The 21,931-nt window shown below is 39.4% G+C and overlaps 2 non-coding genes across 2 annotated transcripts; one reads left to right on the top strand and one right to left on the bottom strand.

The window, feature by feature from the left end:
• The first annotated feature begins 3,747 nt into the window (after positions 1-3,747).
• Positions 3,748-3,851, top strand: LOC130977503 (small nucleolar RNA R71). Its single transcript, XR_009085192.1, has one exon. It is a non-coding gene; the product is annotated as a small nucleolar RNA R71 (small nucleolar RNA).
• Positions 3,852-18,052: 14,201 nt separating this feature from the next.
• LOC130977303 (small nucleolar RNA R71) lies at positions 18,053-18,160 on the bottom strand. The gene has a single exon (XR_009085001.1). It is a non-coding gene; the product is annotated as a small nucleolar RNA R71 (small nucleolar RNA).
• Positions 18,161-21,931: the final 3,771 nt, after the last annotated feature.

Raw genomic sequence — 21,931 nt, 5'->3', positions numbered from 1 at the left:
ACATGGATAAAACAAAGCATTAAATTCGAAAAACAGAAGAACAATAACAAGGAAATCAAAGAACGGGTCCACCTTAGTGATGGCGGCTCTTTCTTGCTCTTTGAAGATCCTATGGAGTGCTGAGCTCCTCATGTCCTTCCTTGTCTTTGTTGCTCCTCCCTCATGATTCTTTGATCTTCTCTAATTTCATGAAGGATGATGGAGTGTTCTTGATGCTCCACCCTCAGTTGTCCCATGTTGGAACTTAGTTCTCCTAGGGAGGTGTTTAGTTGCTCCCAATAGTTTTGTGGAGGAAAATTCATCCCTTGAGGAATCTCAGGGATCTCATGATGAGTGATCTCTTGTGTACTCCATCCTTTTCTTGGTGATGGGCTTGTCCTCATCAATGGGAATGTCTCCCTCTATGTCAACTCCAACTGAATAACAGAGGTGACAAATGAGATGAGGAAAGGCTAACCTTGCCAAGGTGGAGGTTGTCCGCCACCTTATAGAGTTCTTGGGCTATAACCTCATGAACCTCTATTTCTTCTCCAATCATGATACTATGGATCATGATGGCCCGGTCTATGGTAACTTCGGACCGGTTGCTAGTGGGGATGATTGAGCGTTGTATGAACTCTAACCACCATCCTCTAGCCACGGGCTTGAGGTCATGCCTTCTCAATTGGACCGGCTTTCCTCTTGAATCTTGCTTCCATTGTGCGCCCTCTTCACATATGACTGTGAGGACTTGGTCCAACCTTTGATCAAAGTTGACCCTTCTAGTGTAAGGATGCTCATCTCCTTGCATCATAGGCAAGTTGAACGCCACCCTCACACTCTCCGGACTAAAATCCAAGTATTTCCCCCGAACCATAGTGAGATAATTCTTTGGATTCGGGTTCACACTTTGGTCATGGTTCTTTGTGATCCATGCATTGGCATAGAACTCTTGAACCATCAAGATTCCGACTTGTTGAATGGGGTTGGTAAGAACTTCCCAACCTCTTCTTCGGATCTCATGGCGGATCTCCGATTCACCCTTTTTGAGTGAAAATGGGACCTCGGAGATCACCTTCTTCAAGGCCACAACTTCATAGAAGTGGTCTTGATGCACCCTTGAGAGGAATCTATCCATCTCCCATGACTCGAGGTGGAAGCTTTTGCCTTCCCTTTCCTCTTTTTAGAGGTTTCTCCGGCCTTGGATGCCATAAATGGTTATGGAAAATGAAAAAGCAACGCTTTTACCACACCAAACTTAAAATGTTTGCTCGTCCTCGAGCAAAAGAAGAAAGAAGAGAGTAGAAGAAGAAGAAATGAGGAAGAGGGAGATGGTGGTGTATTCGGCCAAAGAGGGGGAAGAAAGGGTGTTTAGGTTTTGTGAAAATGAAGAGTTGAAGAAGGGTATTTATAGGAGAGAGGGGAAAAGGTTCGGCCATTATGGGTGGGTTTGGGAGGGAAAGTGGTTTGAATTTGAAGGGTGAGGTTGGTGGGTTTTATGAAGGATGGATGTGAGTGGTGAAGAGAAAGATGGATTTGATAGGTGAGGGGTTTTTGGGGAAGAGGTGTTGAGTGATTGGTGAATGGGGGAAGAAGAGAGAGTGATGGTAGGGTCCTGTGGGGTCCACAGATCCTGTAGTGTCAAGGAAAAGTCATCCCTGCACCAAATGTTGCTCAAAATCACGTTTTGAGCCATTTCTGGCGTTAAACGCCGGGCTGGTGCCCATTCCTGGCGTTTAACGCCAGGTTCTTGCCCTTTACTGGCGTTTAACGCCAGTCTGGTGCCCCTTTCTGGCGTTAAACGCCCAGAATGGTGCCAGACTGGGCGTTAAACGCCCAACAGCTAGCATTACTGGCGTTTGAACGCCAGCTTCTTCTCCTCCAGGGTGTGCTGTTTTTCTTCCTGTTTTTCATTCTGTTTTTGCTTTTTTCATTGTTTTTGTGACTTCTTATGATCATCAACCTACAAAAAAGATAAAATAACAAAAGAAAATAATTAATCATAAAACATTGGGTTGCCTCCCAACAAGCGCTTCTTTAATGTCATTAGCTTGACAGAGGACTCTCATGGAGCCTCAGAAATACTCAGAACCGTGTTGGAACCTCCCAACACCAAACTTAGAGTTTGAATGTGGGGTTTCAACACCAAACTTGGAGTTTGGTTGTAGCCTCCCAACACCAAACTTAGAGTTTGACTGTGGGGGCTCTATTTGGCTCTGTTTTGAGAGAAGCTCTTCATGCTTCCTCTCCATGATGACAGAGGGATATCCTTGGGCCTTAAACACCAAGGATTCTTCATTCACTTGAATGATTAACTCTCCTCTATCAACATCAATCACAGCCTTTGCTGTGGCTAGGAAGGGTCTGCCAAGGATGATGGATTCATCCATGCACTTCCCAGTCTCTAGGACTATGAAATCAGTAGGAATGTACTGGTCTTCAACTTTAACCAGAACATCCTCTACAAGTCCATGAGCTTGTTTTCTTGAATTGTCTGCCATCTCTAATGAGATTCTTGCAGCTTGCACCTCAAGGATCCCTAATTTCTCCATTACAGAGAGGGGCATGAGGTTTACACTTGACCCTAAGTCACACAAGGCCTTCTTGAAGGTCATGGTGCCTATGGTACAAGGTATAGAAAACTTCCCAGGATCCTGCCTCTTTTGAGGCAGTTTCTGCCTAGACAAGTCATCCAGTTCTTTGGTGAGCAAGGGAGGTTCATCCTCCCAAGTCTCATTTCCAAATAACTTGTCATTCAGTTTCATGATTGCTCCAAGGTATTTAGCAACTTGCTCCTCAGTGACATACTCATCCTCTTCAGAGGAAGAATACTCATCAGAGCTCATGAATGGCAGAAGTAAGTCCAATGGAATCTCTATGGTCTCATTTTGAGCCTCAGATTCCCAAGGTTCCTCATTGAGGAACTCAGAGGAGAGTGGTGCACGCCCACTGAGGTCTTTCTCAGTGGCGTCCTCCTCCTCTCTTTCCTCTCCATATTCGGCCATGTCTATGGCTTTGCACTCTCCTTTTGGATTTTCTTCTGTATTACTTGGGAGAGTGCTAGGAGGGAGTTCAGTAACTTTCTTGCTCAGCTGACCCACTTGTCCTTCCAAATTTCTGATGGAGGACATTGTTTCATTCATGAAACTTTGAGTGGTCTTTATTAGATCAGAGACCATTGTTGCTAAGTCAGAATTATTCTGCTTAGAACTCTCTGTCTGTTGCTGAGAAGATGATGGAAAAGGCTTGCCATTGCTAAACCTGTTTCTTCCACCATTATTGTTATTGAAACCTTGTTGAGGTCTCTCTTGATTCTTCCATGAGAGATTTGGGTGATTTCTCCATGAAGAATTGTAGGTGTTTCCATAGGGTTCTCCCAGGTAATTCACCTCTTCCATGGAAGGGTTCTCAGGATCATAAGCTTCTTCCTCAGATGAAGCATCCTTAGTACTGTTTGGTGCATTTTGCATTCCAGACAGACTTTGAGAAATCAAATTGACTTGTTGAGTCAATATCTTGTTCTGAGCCAATATGGCATTCAGAGTGTCAATCTCAAGAACTCCTTTCTTCTGACTAGTCCCATTGTTCACAGGATTCCTTTCAGAAGTGTACATGAATTGGTTATTTGCAACCATTTCAATTAGCTCTTGAGCCTCTGCAGGCGTCTTCTTCAGATGAAGAGATCCTCCAGCAGAGCTATCCAAAGACATCTTGGATAGTTCAGAGAGACCATCATAGAAAATACCTATGATGCTCCATTCAGAAAGCATGTCAGATGGACATTTTCTGATCAATTGTTTGTATCTTTCCCAAGCTTCATAGAGGGATTCTCCATCCTTCTGTCTGAAGGTTTGGACTTCCACTCTAAGCTTACTCCATCTTTGTGGTGGAAAGAACTTTGCCAAGAAGGCATTGACTAGCTTTTCCCAAGAGTCCAGGCTTTCTTTAGGTTGAGAATCCAGCCATATTCTAGCTCTGTCTCTTACAGCAAAAGGGAATAGCATCAGTCTATAGACCTCAGGGTTAACCCCATTAGTCTTGACTGTGTCACAGATTTGCAAGAATTCAGCTAAAAACTGATGAGGATCTTCCATTGGAAGTCCATGGAACTTGCAATTCTGTTGCATTAGAGAAACTAATTGAGGCTTAAGCTCAAAGTTGTTTGCTCCAATGGCAGGGATAGAGATGCTTCTCCCATAGAAGTCGGGAGTAGGTGCAGTGAAGTCACCCAGCACCTTCCTTGCATTGTTGGCATTGTTGTTGTTTTCGGCTGCCATGGGTTCTTCTTCCTTGAAGAATTCGGTCAGGTCCTCTAAAGAGAGTTGTGCCTTGGCTTCTCTTATCTTTCGCTTCAAGGTCCTTTTGGGTTCAGGGTCAGCTTCAACAAGAATGCCTTTGTCTCTGCTCCTGCTCATATGAAAGAGAAGAGAAAAAGAAAATGTGGAATCCTCTATGTCACAGTATAGAGGTTCCTTGAAATGTCAGAGGAAAAGAGAAATAGAAAGAAGAAGGAGAAGAAGAATTCGAACTTTAATTGGATAAGGTTCGAATTGTGCATTAAGAAGGAGTAGTACTCCATAAATAGAAGGATGTGGGAAGGAGGGAAGAGAATTTTCGAAAATTCAATCAAAAGATTTTGAAAACATTTTGAAAATTTGATTGATAATTTTCGAAAATTAAAAGTGGAAGAGAAATCAAGTGAATTTTTTTAAAAAGATTTTAAAATTAGAAGTCAAAAAGATTTGATTGAAAACTATTTTGAAAAAGATGAGGTTAAAAAGATTTGATTGAAAAGTTATGGTTTTAAAAAGATGTGATTGAGAAGATATGATTTGAAAACAATTTGAAAAGATATGTTTTGAAAATTATTTTAGAGGATTTGATTTGGAAAATTGGTGACTTGCCTAACAAGAAAAGATATGATTCAAACATAAAACCTTCCTTAACAGAAAAGGCAAAAAATATTCAATCAAATCATTAATTGTTAGTAAGTATCTTTGAAAAAGGAAAGAAATTGATTTTGAAAACATTTGATTGAAAAGATATGATTTGAAAAAGATTTGATTTTGAAAAACTTGAAAAAAAATTGATTCGAAAACAAAATCTTCCCCCTAGCACCATCCTGGCGTTAAACGCCCAGAATGGTATACATTCTGGCGTTTAACGCCCAAAATGCTACCTTTTTGGGCGTTAAACGCCCAACCAGGTGCCCTGGCTGGCGTTTAAACGCCAGTCTGCCTTCTTCACTGGGCATTTTTGAATGCTCAGCTTTTTCTGTATAATTCCTCTGCAGTGTGTTCTGAATCTTCAATCCCTTGTATCATTGACTTGAAAAGACACAAATTAAAAATATTTTTGGGTTTTTAATAATTAGAATGCAACAAGAATCAAATAACAATGCATGCAAGACACCAAACTTAGCAGTTTGTATTCTACTGACACTAATGAACTGAAAATGCATATGAGACACACAAAATACTCAAGTCAATAGAATTTAAAGATCAAAACAAAGAACTTATATGCATGGATTCGAAAAATATAACAAAAACATGCATTTGACACCAAACTTAAGATGAGACTCTAGACTCAAACAAGAAACATCAAATATTTTTGGTTTTTTTTTTAATTTTTTTTTAATTTTTTTGTGTTTTTCGAAAATTAAGCGGAAAAAGAAGGTATCAAAATTCTTAATGAGAATTCCAGGAATCAGTGCAATGCTAGTCTAAGACTCCGGTCCAGGAATTAGACATGGCTTCACAGCCAGCCAAGCTTCCAAAGAAAGCTTCGGTCCAAAACACTAGACATGACCAAAGGTCAGCCAAGCCTTAGCAAATCACTGCTCCAAAAGCAAGATTGATACGAAATCAACAAGCTCTTGTGGTGATAAGTTGAAACCTCGGTCCAATCAGATTAGACATGGCTTCTCAGCCAGTCAGATTTCAACAAATCATCATGAAACTCTAGAATTCATCTTCAAGAATTTCGAAAAAAAAATACCTAATCTAAGCAACAAGATGAACTGTCAGTTGTCCAGCCTAAACAATCCCGGGCAATAACACCAAAAATTTGATGTTGTTGCCGGATCTTGGCACTGATGTTACCAAAGGCTTGCTCAAAACTAGAACAATCCCCGGCAACGGCGCCAAAAACTTGGTGCGCGAAATTGTGAACTATACTTTTTCACAACTCTCATAATCCCTGGTAATGGCTCCAAAAACTTGGTGCGCTCAATACCATGGCATTACACAACTTCGCACAACTAACCAGCAAGTGCACTGGGTCGTCCAAGTAATAAACCTTACGTGAGTAAGGGTCGATCCCACGGAGATTGTTAGTATTGAAGCAAGCTATGGTCATCTTGTAAATCTTAGTCAGGCAAACTCAGATATATATGGTGATGAACGAAAATAACATAGAAGATAAAGATAGTGATACTTATGTAATTCATTGGTAGGAACTTCAGATAAGCGCATGAAGATGCCTTCCCTTCCGTCTCTCTGCTTTCCTACTGTCTTCATCCAACCCTTCTTACTCCTTTCCATGGCAAGCTCGTATAGGGTCTCACTGTTGTCAGCAGCTACCTCCCATCCTCGCAGTGAAAGCTAATGCTCAATACTCTGTCACAGTACGGCCAATCACCGGTTCGGTTCCCTCCCCTACCGGAATAGAATAACTCTTTTGCGTCTATCACTAACGCCCAGTAGGTTACAGGTTTGAAGCACGTCACAGTCATTCAATCATTGAATCCTACTCAGAATACCACAGACAAGGTTAGACCTTCCGGATTCTCTTGAATGCCGCCATCAGTTCTTGCCTATACCACGAAGATTCTGATCTCACGGAATGGCTGGCTCGTTTGTCAGGCGAGCACTCGGTTGTCAGGCGATCAACCATGCATCGTGCAATCAGGAATCCAAGAGATATTCACTAAGCCTCAGATGCTTGTAGAACAAGAATGGTTGTCAGTCACCTTGTTCATGGGTGAGAATGGTGATGGGCGTCAATCATCACCTTCATCATGTTGAAGAACAAGTGATATCTTGGATAAAGAACAAGCGGAATTTGAATGAAAGAACAATAGTAATTGCATTAATACTCGAGGTACAGCAGAGCTCCACACCTTAATCTATGGTGTGTAGAAACTCCACCGTTGAAAATACATAAGCATAAGGTCTAGGCATGGCCGAATGGCCAGCCTCCCAATGATCTAAGAACTAAAATGTCCAAAGATGATCTAGAGATCTAAAAGTGATCAAAGATTTCTATACAATAGTAAAAGGTCCTACTTATAAGAAACTAGTAGCCTAGGGTGTACAGAAATGAGTAAATGACATAAAAATCCTCTTCCGGGCCCACTTGGTGTGTGCTTGGGCTGAGCAATGAAGGAATTTCGTGTAGAGACCTTTTCTGGAGTTAAACGCCAGCTCTCATGCCAGTTTGGGCGTTTAACTCCAAATTTTATGCCAGTTCCGGCGTTTAACGCTGGAATTTCTGTAGGTGACTTTGAGCGCCGGTTTGGGCCATCAAATCTTGGGCAAAGTATGGACTATTATATATTGTTGGAAAGCCCAGGATGTCTACTTTCCCACGCCGTTGAGAGCGCGCCAATTGGGCTTCTGTAGCTCCAGAAAATCCACTTCGAATGCAGGGAGGTCAGAATCCAACAGCATCTGCAGTCCTTTTTGGTCTCAGAATCAGATTTTTGCTCAGGTCCCTCAATTTCAGTCAGAAAATACCTGAAATCACAGAAAAACACACAAACTCATAGTAAAGTCCAGAAAAGTGATTTTTAACTAAAAACTAATAAAAATATACTAAAAACTAACTATATCATATCAAAAACATACTAAAAACAATGCCAAAAAGTATACAAATTATCCGCTCATCATACAGCAGAGCTCCACACCCTTAATCTATGGTGTGCAGAAACTCCACCGTTGAAAATACATAAGTGAAAGAGGTTCAGGCATGGCCGAATGGCCAGCCCACTCCATGATCAAGTGACCGAATATTCTAAGAGATTAAACTGTCAAAAGATGTCTAATACAATAGATAAATGTCCTATATATACTAGACTAGCTACTAGGGTTTACATGAGTAAGTAATTGATGCATAAATCCACTTCCGGGGCCCACTTGGTGTGTGTTTGGGCTGAGCTTGATCAATCCACGAGCTGAGGCTTCTCTTGGAGTTGAACTCTGAGTTATGACGTGTTTTGGGCGTTCAACTCCGGATCATGACGTTTTTCTGGCGTTTAACTCCAGACAGCAGCGTGAACTTGGCGTTCAACGCCAAGTTACGTCGTCAATCTTCGAATAAAGTATGTTATTGCTGGAAAGCCCTGGATGTCTTCTTTCCAACGCCGTTGAGAGCGCGCCAATTGGAGTTCTGTAGCTCCAGAAAATCCATTTTGAGTGCAGGGAGGTCAGATTCCAACAGCATCAGCAGTCCTTTTGTCAGCCTTTTTCAGAGTTTTGCTCAAATCCCTCAATTTCAGCCAGAAATTACCTGAAATCACAAAAAAACACACAAACTCATAGTAAAGTCCAGAAATGTGAATTTAACATAAAAACCAAGGAAAACATCCCTAAAAGTAGCTTGAACTTACTAAAAACTACCTAAAAACAATGCCAAAAAGCGTATAAATTATCCGCTCATCAGCAGGCATACATCATTTGCATATGTTTGAATTGTTTGGGTTTGCCTATTTGTTTTGGATTTCTATATCATATATGCTATGTTACCTGATTACATGCTACTTGCTCTACTTGTACCTTATTTGTGTATTACTTGTCTGTATTGCTTGTGTTTGTACAACTGAGAGATCCCTCATGATGGTGTTAGTGGATGTTGAGGGCTGTTCTTGATGAGATGAATTGATAATGCGATTGCATAATGATGATGATTTTTGAATGAGATCATTTGAGCCCCCTGGGTAGACGCAGTGATGTGATTTCACTAGCTCCAGGCGAGGGTATGATGTATTGATATAAAGTTGCTGAGGCAAAACAACTGGTAATGGTTTTGCTTATGATTCTGAGTCTGATTCGTGAAAGAATCAGCGAATTGGGAAACATGTGTAACATGAACTAGATTTAGTATCCCCTTACGACAGATGCCTATTTATGGATTAGTGAGAATCTAGGCTGGATACTTGGTGAAAAGGAGTTTAGGATGCTTAGTGAGTTTTATTGCAGTGCATTGTATTTATTTGGCACTTTTACCGTACTGGGAACCCATGGGCCCGGGGTTCTCATTCCGTATATATCTCTTGTTTTTCAGATACAGGTTCAGGTGCTCAGAAGTGAGCTGCGGTTCGTCTGAGAGACGGCAAAGATATTTATTTCCTCTACTTTGCGTTTTCCTTAGAATCTCTCCACCTTTGTTTTGAAAAGATTATATTATGTGTTGAACTCTTTTGGAATTTGCCTATAGAGGCTCTTATGTTTCCTTTGGGAGAGATTAGGATGTATTGTTGTCAACTACTTTCATACTGTACCCTAGCCGGCCTAAACTTCGCGGGTCGCGACTAGTGGCTATTTACTTATGTTATATATATCTATCTGTTATCTATCTCTTAATCTCCTTTATGTCTTGTCCGTATATCGCTTTCGGCTTCACGTTTTATCTTTTCGTTGTCGAAACGTGAGTGATACGTCTTCGCGATTTTATTTCTACTCTTTTCAGGCTTCTCGATTAATACTAGGATCGAAAATTACCTATACTTATATATTAAAAATCCACCTGAGAGTCGTATCACCGTAATATCATTGACTTATGACTCGAGCATAAGAATTTGAATATTAGGGTGTTACACTAAGTCTCTCACACCAAGCTTTAAGAGCTTGTCTTAAACCATAGAGAGCTTTAAATAATTTAAAAACATGGTCAAAATGCTCTTTATTTTCAAAACCAGGAGGCTGCTCCACATACACTTCTCTATCTATCACTCCATTTAAAAATGCACATTTCACATCCATTTGATATAATTTAAAACCACAATGTGCAGCATAAGCTAAGAGAAGTCTTATGGCTTCCATTCGGGCAACAGGGGCAAAGGATTCATCAAAGTCTATTCCTTCTTCTTGGTCATATCCTTGTGCCACTAGCCTTGCCTTGTTTCTTGCAATGCTACCATCTTCTCCCAACTTGTTCCAAAAAATCCACTTGGTGTCGGTCACTTTCTTTCCACTTGGCCTTGGAACCAAAGTCCATACTTGGTTCTTTTCAAACTCAAGAAGCTCATCCTCCATAGCTTTAACCCAAGAAGGGTCACTAAGTGCTTCCTTGACGTTTTGAGGCTCAATTTGTGAAAGAAGGGCAATGTTTGATCCTTCATTTGCCTTTCTAGTGGAGGACCTTGTTTGCACTCCATGAGAGACGTCCCCAATGACAAATTCCTCAGGATAATTCTTCAAGAATCTCCATTCACGAGGTCTGGTGGACTTGGATGCAGATTGAGATACCAAGGGATTCTGGGTGCTACTGGCTTCAGGATTTCCTTCAAATTCATGAGACAAAATGAAATTGTCTCTCGAATTTTCAACAGTTGCAGTTTCTGGTTCATTTTGACCAGAATGTCCTTTCTCTTGATTTTGCACATTTTCAACTTCCTTTTAAGCTTGATTTCCTGCATCACAATCTTCTAAAATGCTTTGTACCAAGTTAGTATCACAGAATATAACATGTATGGACTCCTCAATAATTCTAGCATCTTGATGATAAATCCTATATGCTTTACTAGTTGTGGAATATCCTACAAACAAACACTCATAAGCCTTTAGATCAAATTTTCTCAAATTTTCTTTGTTATTTAAAACAAAACATTTGCATCCAAAGATGTGTAAGTAGTCTAAGTTTGGTGGGTACCTTTTCCAAAGTTCATAAGGAATTTTCTTCAAAAATTTTCTTATGATTGTTCTATTTAAAATGTGGCAAGCTGTGTTAACCGCTTCAGTCCAAAGGAATTTAGGAACATTACTCTCACAAAGCATAGCTCTTGTCATCTCTTGTATGCTTCTATTTCTTCTTTCCACAACACCATTTTTTTGTGGTGTTCTTGGACAAGAGAAGTTGTGAGATATTCCAAATTCGTCACAAAAGGATTCAAACAAATTATTTTCAAATTCAGTTCCATGATCACTTCTTATAGAAGAGATTTTCAAATCTTTTTCATTTTGAATTTTCTTGCAAAAAGGTTCAAACACCGAAAAGGCTTCATTTTTGTGTACAAGAAATAAAACCCAACCAAACCTAGTATAGTCATCCACAATCACTAAACCATAATGTTTACCACCTAGGCTTTGAGTTCTTGTTGAACCAAATAAATCAATGTGTAGCAACTCAAGTGATCTTTTAGTAGAGATGTCTTCCTTTGGTTTAAAAGAACTTTTTGTTTATTTTCCCATTTGGCAAGCATCACAAGTAATGTCTTTGTCAAACTTTATCAAAGGAAGACCTCTTACTAACTCTTTCTTTACAAGTTTGTTTATTTGAAACATACTTGCATGGTTCAATCTCTTGTGCCATAACCACTTTTCAGATTCTTTAGAGTGAAGACAAGCTACATTTTGATCCTTTAGTTCATCAAGAGTAAGTCCATACATATTATTGAAACGCTTGGCAACAAACATCACTTCATTTGTCTTTTCATTAACAACACAGCATTCAAGCCTTTTGGAAACAACTAAATATCCTAAATCACACAGCTGACTTATACTCAAAAGATTGTGCTTTAAACCACATACCTAAAGTACATCATCAATGAAAGTAGATTGCTCATTACCTACTTTTTCAACAGCAATGATTTTACCTTTACCATCATCTCCAAAGGTCACAAAACCTCCATCATACTTATTTAGTTTGATGAAGTAGGTTGACCTTCTAGTCATGTGCCTTGAACATCCACTATCCATGTACCACATGTCCTTTTTGTTCTTGGATGCTAGGTAAATCTGCATGATGAGTTTCAAGTAGCCTTAGGTATCCAAATTAATTTGGATCCTTTGAAGTTAATCCATCTTGGTTGCCCAAGTGCATTGAAATCACAAACAACATTGTAGACTTTGTTTCCTACAACTCTCTTTTCAATGAAGCATTGTTCATATGAGTGACCAACTTTCTTGCAATTAACACAATGATTTTCTGATGTGTGTCGCTGAAATTTAGGTGAGTTAAATTGCTTGAAATGGTTAAATGGTTGAAATTTTCTGGTTTTTGGAGGAGATGCATCTCTTTTGACAAACTGATTTTTATTAAAGTTATTCCTTTTTGTAAAAGCATTTTCACCAGAATTTTTTTGAACATTTTTACCTTTCGAAAATGAGATTTTTGTTGTAAAATGGTGGTTTCTTGAAAGCAGCCTCATTTTTCGAAATGTAACCCAAACCTGTCCGGTTTGAACTCGGACCAGTTCTTGGTGAAGGCTCAGTTTCACTTGTGTATGCTTCATCAAATTTTTCTTCACAAGTTGAAACATATCCGATACCTGATTTGCTTGGTATGGATTTGGTATTTGATGAAGAAGTCACAAATTTTATAGAGGAAGTATTAGAAACTACATCTTCCTAGGCTATGTAGCCTAAACCAAATTTTTCAAATAATGGTCTTTAACTTGCAAGTAATTTGTCCAAGTTGCTAGAACCTTGAGCAAATTTTGCTAAGTCACCATTCAGCCTTTTAATCATATCATTTAATCTTTCATTTTCAGCAATTAACTCATGAGAAGGATCCACAATGTGCTTTCCTTTTAATTTTTCAAGTTCAGATTTTAGAAATCTATTTTCTTCAATGATGTCCAAAGCACATTCAGTTTCCTTCACTTTTTCTTTTAAAAAATCATTTTTAGCTCTTAACACATCTCTTTCAGATCTGCATTCATTGTATTTATCAAGCAGTTTTGATGTGTTTAAAGTGAGATCATCAATAATAGAATGCAAGTCCTCAATGGTCAAATCATAATAGTTTACCTCATCAAGATTGTTGTTTCCAGCCATGAAGCAGTCTTTGTCATCTCCTTCAGATTCTTCTTATTCATTTGAGTCATTCTCAAGATCCTCCCAAGCTGCCATGAGTACTCTCTTCCTTTCCTTCTTTCCTTTGTCCTCTTTTTTTTTTATCTTTGGACAGTTTAGCTTGAAGTGTCCAGCCTCCTTGCAGTGATGGCACGTCACTTTGCTCAAGTCGATCTTGTGCTCCTTTGAACTTGAACCTTTGTATTTGCCATTGTTCTTCATCATTCTTCTAAATCTCCTAGCAAAAAATAAAAGCTCGTCATTTGAAATACCATCACTAGACTCACTCTCTTTCGGTTCTATTTATGACTTGAGGGCTATTCCCTTTTTCTTTGAGTCTGTGTTTGTGTGTGTGGCTTCATAGGCAAGGAGTTTTCCTCTCAGCTCATCATAGGTTATGGGACTTATGTTGTTACTTTCGGTTAGGACAGTGGCAGTGTTTTTCCATTCTTTTGTGAGGCTTCTAAGGAGTTTTCTCACCAAGGTTTGTTCTGTATAGTTTGTACCCATAGCATCAATGTTGTTGATTATGATTGAGAATCTCTCAAACGCTTCATCAATGCTTTCTCCATCCTTCATGCTAAACATCTCTTACTCTTTTCGCAGCATATCAATCCTCGTTTCTTTTACTTGTTTGGTGCCTTCGTGTGTAACCTGGAGTTTTTTCCAGATTTCTTTGGCTGTCTTGCATCTAGACACCTTCCGGTACTCTTCAAAGCTGATAGCACAGTGAAGAAGGTTGATTGCTTTAGCATTCAGCTCTATCTTCTTCTTGTCATCCTCATTCCATTCAGCTTCTTCTTTTGGAGTCACCACTCCATCAGCACTTGTTTTTGTTGGGATCTTTGGACCGCTCACGACAATCTTCCATATGTTATAGTCAATGGATTGAATGAAAATCCTTATCATTTCTTTCCAGTAGGAGTAGTTCTTCCTGTTGAAGAAAGGTGGCCGGTTGTTTGACTGGCCTTCAGTAAGGGTGTAGGCAACTGTGGTTGTGCCCAAGTTGTTCGCCATTGGATCTTTGCTCCAAGTGGTTAAGCTTGATTCTTGAGACCTTAGCTCTTGATACCAATTGAAGGTTGTGGTAGGCTTAGAGAAGGGGGGTTGAATCTATGCCTTCCTTTTAATTGCAGTTATTACCCTTTTAAACAAACTTTCAATTCAGGTTCTGTTTGAACTCAGCAGCGAAAATTTATGAGACAATTTATTTTTGTCTCATGAATATTAGAAAACAGAACTCAGCAGAGAAGAGAAAAGCTAACACCAGCATGTATCCTGGTTCGGTTGCCTTGTGCTATGCAACCTACATCCAATCTCCTCCACAACTATGGAAGAATTTTACTGTAGTTAACAGTATTACATACACCAATTTCACAGGTGATGAGCGGATAATTTGTATGCTTTTTGGCATTGTTTTTAGTATGTTTTTAGTATCTTTTAGTTAGTTTTTAGTATATTTTTATTAGTTTTTAATTAAAATTCACTTTTCTGGACTTTACTATGAGTTTGTGTGTTTTTCTGTGATTTCAGGTATTTTCTGACTGAAATTGAGGGTCCTGAGCAAAAATCTGATCCAGAGACTGAAAAGGACTGCAGATGCTGTTGGATTCTGACCTCCCTGCACTCGAAGTGGATTTTCTGGAGCTACAGAAGCCCAATTGGCGCGCTCTCAACGGCGTTGGAAAGTAGACATTCTGGGCTTTCCAGCAATATATAATAGTCCATACTTTGCCCAAGATTTGATGGCCCAAACCGGCGTTCAAAGTCACCTACAGAAATTCCAGCGTTAAACGCCGGAACTGGCACCTAAATGGGAGTTAAACGCCCAAACTGGATTAAAAGCTGGCGTTTAACTCCAGAAAAAGTCTCTACACGAAATTCCTTCATTGCTCAGCCCAAGCACACACCAAGTGGGCCCGGAAGTGGATTTTTATGTCATTTACTCACCTCTGTACACCTTAGGCTACTAGTTTTCTATATATAGAACCTTTTACTATTGTATTTTCATCTTTTGATCATGTTTTGATGATTGAACCCTCTTTGGGAGGCTGGCCATTCGGCCATGCCTAGACTTTGTTCTTATGTATTTTCAACGGTGGAGTTTCTACACACCATAGATTAAGGTGTGGAGCTCTGCTGTACCTCGAGTATTAATGCAATTACTATTGTTCTTCCATTCAATTCCGCTTGTTCTTGTTCTAAGATATCACTTGTTCTTCAACTTGATGAATGTGATGATCCGTGACACTCATCATCATTCTCACCTATGAACAAGGTGACTGACAACCATTCTTGTTCTACAAGCATCTGAGGCTTAGTGAATATCTCTTGGATTCTTTAATCGGAATCTTCGTGGTATAGGCAGGACCTGATGGCGGCATTCAAGAGAATCCGGAAGGTCTAAACCTTGTCTGTGGTATTCTGAGTAGGATTCAATGAATGAATGACTGTGACGTGCTTCAAACCTGTAACCTACTGGGCGTTAGTGACAGACGCAAAAGAGTTATTCTATTCCGGTAGGGGAGGGAACCAAACCGGTGATTGGCCGCACTGTGACAGAGTGTAAGAGCATTAGCTTCACTGCGCGGATGGGAGGTAGCTGCTGACAACAGTGAAACCCTACACGAGCTTGCCATGGAAAGGAGTAAGAAAGGATTGGATGAAGACAGTAGGAAAGCAGGGAGACGGAAGGGAAGGCATCTTCATACACTTGTCTGAAGCTCTTACACCAATGAATTACATAAGTATCACTATCTTTATCTTCTATGTTATTTTCGTTCATCACCATTATACATTTGAGTCTGCCTGACTGAGATTTACAAGATGACCATAGCTTGCTTCATACCACCAATCTCCGTGGGATCGACCCTTACTCGCGTAAGGTATTACTTGGACGACCCAGTGCACTTGCTGGTTAGTTGTGCGAAGTTGTAGTGATCACAATTTCGTGCACCAAGTTTTTGGCGCCGTTGCCGGGGATTGTTTGAGTATGGACAACTGACGGTTCATCTTGTTGCTTAGATTAGGTACTTTTTTTTTCAGAGTTCTTAAGAATGAATTCTAGTGTTTCAAGGTGATGTTCTTATCATCACCAAAGCTGATTGATCCTCATCAATTGAGCTCTTGAATGCAATGTCCTGCTGAAGCTTAGCTAGCTATGTCTAATTCCTTTAGACTAAAGCTTTAGACTAACATTGCATGATTCCTGGAATTCTAATTAAGAATTTTGATACCTTTATTTTCCTTTTCACTTTATTTTCGAAAAAGCACAAAAAAATTACAAAATCATAAAATCCAAAAATATGTCTTGTTTGAGTCTAGAGTCTCATCTTAAGTTTAGTATCAATTGCATGTTTCTGTTCTTATTGTATTCATGCATGTGTTCTCATTGATCTTCAAGTTGTTCTTGATGATTTCCTTGTTTTGATCTTTGAATTCTCTTGACTTGAGTGTTTATGTGTCTCATATGCATTCGCATTAGTGTCAGTAGTGTTCAAACTGCTAAGTTTGGTGTCTTGCATGCATTGTTATTTGATTCTTGTTGCATTTTGATTTTTCCTTATTATTAAAAATCCAAAAATATTTTTTATTTGTGTCTTTTCAAGTCAATAATACAGAGAATTGAAGATTCAGAACATACTGCAGAGGAATCACACAGAAAAAGCTGGGCATTCAAAAATGCCCAGTGAAGAAGACAGACTGGCGTTTAAACGCCAGCCAGGGTGCCTGGTTGGGCGTTTAACGCCCAAAAGGGTAGTAGTTTGGGCGTTAAACGCCAGAATGTGCACCATTCTGGGCGTTTAACGCCAGGATGGCTAAAGGGGGAAGATTTTGTTTTTAAAATCAATTTTTTTTCAAGTTTTCAAAGTTTTTCAAAATCAAATCTTTTTCAAATCATATCTTTTCAATCAAATGTTTTCAAAATCAATTTCTTTCCTTTTTCAAAAATACTTACTAACAATTAATGATTTGATTGAACATTTTTTGCCTTTTTCTGTTGAGAAAGGTTTTATGTTTGAATCATATCTTTTCTTGTTAGGCAAGTCATTAATTTTTAAAATCAAATCTTTTTAAAATTGTTTTCAAATCATATCTTTTTAAAATTGTTTTCAAATCATATCTTCTCAATCACATCTTTTTAAAACCAATCATATCTTCTTAACCACATCTTTTTCAAAATAGTTTTCAATCAAATCTTTTTGATTTCTAATTTAAAAATCTTTTTCAAAAATCACTTGATTTCTTTCCCACTTTCATTTTCGAAAATCAAGTAGTGTTTTTCAAAAATGTTTTCAAAATCTTTTACCTAATTTTCGAAAATTACTTCCCTTCTTCTCACATCCTTCTACTTTTGGACTAACACTATCCCTTAATGCAAAATTCGAACTCCATCTTCTTTGATAAGTTCGAATTTTCTACTTCTGTCTTCTACTTTTCTTTTCCTCTGACACCTCAAGGAATCTCTATACTGTGACATAGAGGATTCCATATTTTCTTGTTCTCTTCTCTTTCATATGAGCAGGAACAAAGACAAAGGCATTCTTGTTGAAGCTGACCCTGAACCTGAAAGGACCTTGAAGCGAAAGCTGAAAAAAGCTAAGGCACAACTCTTTATTGAGGACCTAACCGAATTCTTCAAAGAAGAAGAACCTATGGCAGCCGAAAACAACAACAATGCCAACAATGCAAGGAAGGTGCTGGGTGACTTTACTGCACCTACCCCCAATTTCTATGGGAGAAGCATCTCTATCCCTGCCATTGGAGCAAACAACTTTGAGCTTAAGCCTCAGTTAGTTTCTCTAATGCAACAGAATTGCAAGATCCATGGACTTCCAATGGAAGATCCTCATCAGTTTTTAGCTGAGTTCTTGCAAATCTGTGACACAGTCAAGACTAATGGGGTTAACCCTGAGGTCTATAGACTGATGCTATTCCCTTTTGCTGTAAGAGACAGAGCTAGAATATGGTTGGACTCTCAACCTAAAGAAAGCCTGGACTCTTGGGAAAAGCTAGTCAATGCCTTCTTGGCAAAGTTCTTTCCACCACAAAGATGGAGTAAGCTTAGAGTGGAAGTCCAAACCTTCAGACAGAAGGATGGAGAATCCCTCTATGAAGCTTGGGAAAGATACAAACAATTAATCAGAAGATGTCCTTCTGACATGCTTTCTGAATGGAGCATCATAGGTATTTTCTATGATAGTCTCTCTGAACTATCTAAGATGTCCTTGGATAGCTCTTCTGGAGGATCTCTTCATCTGAAAAAGACGCCTGCAGAAGCTCAAGAATTGATTGAAATGGTTGCAAATAACCAATTCATGTACACTTCTGAAAGAAATCCTGTGAACAATGGGACTAGTCAGAAGAAAGGAGTTCTTAAGATTGACACTCTGAATGCCATATTGGCTCAGAACAAGATATTGACTCAACAAGTCAATTTGATTTCTCAAAGTCTGTTTGGAATGCAAAATGCACCAAACAGTACTAAGGATTCTTCATCTGAGGAAGAAGCTTATGATCCTGAGAACCCTTCCATGGAAGAGGTAAATTACCTAGGAGAACCCTATGGAAATACCTACAATTCTTCATGGAGAAATCACCCAAATTTCTCATGGAAGAATCAAGAGAGACCTCAACAAGGTTTCAATAACAATAATGGTGGAAGAAACAGGCATGGTAACAACAAGCCTTTTCCATCATCTTCTCAGCAACAGACAGAGAGTTCTAAGCAGAATACCTCTGACTTAGCAACAATGGTCTCTGATCTAATCAAAACCACTCAAAGTTTCATGAATGAAACAAGGTCCTCCATCAGAAATTTGGAAGGACAAGTTGGTCAGCTGAGCAAGAAAGTTACTGAACTCCCTCCTAGCACTCTCCCAAGTAATACAGAAGAAAATCCAAAAGGAGAGTGCAAAGCCATAGACATGGCCGAATATGGAGAGGAAAGAGAGGAGGAGGACGCCACTGAGGAAGACCTCAGTGGGCCTGTACCAATCTCCTCTGAGTTCCTCAATGAGGAACAATGGGAATCTGAGGCTCAAAATGAGACCATAGAGATTCCATTGGACTTACTTCTGCCATTCATGAGCTCTGATGAGTATTCTTCCTCTGAAGAGGATGAATATGTCACTGAAGAGCAAGTTGCTAAATACCTTGAAGCAATCATGAAGCTAAATGACAAGTTATTTGGAAATGAGACTTGGGAGGATGAACCACCTTTGCTCACCAAAGAACTGGATGACTTGTCTAGGCAGAAACTGCCTCAAAAGAGGCAGGATCCTGGGAAGTTTTCTATACCTTGTACCATAGGCACCATGACCTTCAAGAAGGCCTTGTGTGACTTAGGGTCAAGTGTAAACCTCATGCCCCTCTCTGTAATGGAGAAATTAGGGATCTTTGAGGTGCAAGCTGCAAAAATCTCACTAGAAATGGCAGACAACTCAAGAAAACAAGCCCATGGACTTGTAGAGGATGTTCTGGTTAAGGTTGAAAACCATTACATTCCTACTGATTTCATAGTCCTAGAGACTGGGAAGTGCATGGATGAATCCATCATCCTTGGCAGACCATTCCTAGCCACAGCAAAGGCTGTGATTGATGTTGATAGAGGAGAGTTGATCATTCAAGTGAATGAAGAATCCTTGGTGTTTAAGGCCCAAGGACATCCCTCTATCATCATGGAGAGGAAGCATGAAGAACTTCTCTCAAAACAGAGCCAAGCAGAGCCCCCACAGTCAAACTCTAAGTTTGGTGTTGGGAGGCCACAACCAAACTCTAAGTTTGGTGTTGAACCCCACATTCAAACTCTAAGTTTGGTGTTGGGAGGTTCCAACACGGTTCTGAGTATTTCTGAGGCTCCATGAGAGTCCTCTGTCAAGCTAATGACATTAAAGAAGCGCTTGTTGGGAGGCAACCCAATGTTTTATAGTTAACTATTTTCTTTTGTTATTTTATCTTTTTGTAGGTTGATGATCATAAGAAGTCACAAAATCCATTGAAAAAGCAAAAACAGAATGAAAAACAGGAAGAAAAACAGCACACCCTGGAGGAAGAACTCACTGGCGTTTAAACGCCAGTGAAGGTAGCAGTTGGGCGTTTAACGCCCAGTCTGGCACCATTCTGGGCGTTTAACGCCAGAAAGGGGCACCAGACTGGCGTTAAACGCCAGGAAAGGGCTAGAACCTGGCGTTAAACGCCAGAAATGGGCACCAGCCCGGCGTTTAACGCCAGAAATGCCTCAAAACGTGGATTTTGATGCCATTTGGTGCAGGGATGACTTTTCCTTGACACCTCAGGATCTGTGGACCCCACAGGATCCCCACCAACCCCACCACTCTCTCTTCTTCTTCACCCATTCACCAATCACCTCAACATCTCTTTCTCTTCACCACTCACATCCATCCTTCATAAAACACCACTTCTTCCCCTTATGGCCGAACCACAAAGCCATCTCCCTCTCCTCCATTTCTTCTTCTTCTACTCTCTTCTTTCTTCTTTTGCTCGAGGACGAGCAAACCTTTTAAGTTTGGTGTGGTAAAAGCATTGCTTTTTGTTTTTCCATAACCATTTATGGCATCCAAAGCCGGTTCAACTGAGAAGGCATGACCTCAAGCCCATCACTAAGAAGAAGATGGAGCAAACAAGAGACCCCTCTCATCAAGAAATCCCTGAGATACCTCAAGGGATGCACTTTCCTCCACAAGACTATTGGGAGCAACTAAACACCTCCCTAGGAGAATTGAGTTCCAACATGGGACAACTAAGGGTAGAGCACCAAGAACATGCCATCCTCCTCCATGAAATTAGAGAAGATCAAAGAATCATGAGAGATGAGCAACAAAGACAAGGAAGAGACATTGAGGAGCTCAAGCACTCCATAGGATCTTCAAGAGGAAGAACAAGCCGCCATCACTAAGGTGGACCCGTTCTTTAATCTCCTTGTTCTTTATTTTTCTGTTTTTCGAATTTCTATGTTTATGTTTATCTATGTTTGTGTCTTGTGATCATTAGTGTCTTAGTGTCTATGCCTTAAAGTTATGAATGTCCTATGAATCCATCACCTTTCTTAAATGAAAACTGTTTTTAATCACAAAAGAACAAGAAGTACAGGATTTCAAATTCATCTTTAAAACTAGCTTAATTAGTTTGATGTGGTGACAATACTTTTTGTTTTCTGAATGTATGCTTGAACAGTGCATATGTCTTTTGAATTTGTTGTTCATGAATGTTAAAATTGTTGGCTCTTGAAAGAATGATGAAAAAGGAGACATGTTACTGAGGATCTGAAAAATCATAAAAATGATTCTTGAAGCAAGAAAAAGCAGTGAATACAAAAAAAAAAAAAAAAAAAAGGGAGAAAGAAAAAGAAAAGAAAAAGAAAGAAATAAAGTTGTGATCCAAGGCAAAAAGAGTGTGCTTAAGAACCCTGGACACCTCTAATTGGGGACTTTAGCAAAGCTGAGTCACAATCTGAAAAAGTTCACCCAATTATTTGTCTGTGGCATGTATGTATCCGGTGGTAATACTGGAAGACAGAGTGCTTTGGGCCACAGCCAAGACTCAATAAGTAGCTGTGTTCAAGAATCATCATACTTAACTAGGAGAATCAATAACACTATCTGGATTCTAAGTTCCTAAAGAAGCCAATCATTCTGAACCTCAGAGGATAAAGTGAGATGCCAAAACTGTTTGGAGGCAAAAAGCTACTAGTCCCGCTCATCTAATTTGGAGCTATGTTTCATTGATAATTTGGAGTCTATAGTATATTCTCTTCTTTTTATCTTATTTGATTTTCAGTTGCTTGGGGACAAGCAACAATTTAAGTTTGGTGTTGTGATGAGCGGATAATTTGTATGCTTTTTGGCATTGTTTTTAGTATGTTTTTAGTATCTTTTAGTTAGTTTTTAGTATATTTTTATTAGTTTTTAATTAAAATT

Source organism: Arachis stenosperma, chromosome 4 (genome assembly GCF_014773155.1).
Source record: "Arachis stenosperma cultivar V10309 chromosome 4, arast.V10309.gnm1.PFL2, whole genome shotgun sequence".
NCBI classification, from domain to species: domain Eukaryota; kingdom Viridiplantae; phylum Streptophyta; class Magnoliopsida; order Fabales; family Fabaceae; genus Arachis; species Arachis stenosperma.
Note: the sequence above shows the minus strand (reverse complement) of the source record. Positions and strands in the feature narration are given on the sequence as shown.